We start from the raw sequence: 320 nt of genomic DNA, 5'->3' as shown, positions 1-320 counted from the left end.
CCTCGCCCTCGCCCTCGCCCTCGCCCTCGCCCTCGCCCTCGCCCTCGCCCTCGCCGGGAGGCCGCCCTGCCGGCCGGCCCGGGAGCGCCCAGGCCGCGCGAGAGCGCCGGGATCCGCCGCCGCCCGCGGGGAGCCACCGCGCCGCCGCGGACCCGCTTCCGGGCCCGCCCTCGGCGGCCGGGACTGGCTCCTGCGGGGGGCGGGGCCTCGCCGCGCCGGCCCGGCGGCCAATGAGCGCCGAGCGGGCGCGGGCGCACCGTCCCCCGCGAGGTCTCGCGAGAGAAGCCCGCCGCCCCTCCCGCCGCGCGGGCCGCGTTTCC

Source organism: Carlito syrichta, unplaced genomic scaffold (assembly GCF_000164805.1).
Source record: "Carlito syrichta isolate Samal-C Ts95f unplaced genomic scaffold, Tarsius_syrichta-2.0.1 Scaffold174579, whole genome shotgun sequence".
Lineage (NCBI taxonomy): Eukaryota > Metazoa > Chordata > Mammalia > Primates > Tarsiidae > Carlito > Carlito syrichta.
Note: the sequence above shows the minus strand (reverse complement) of the source record.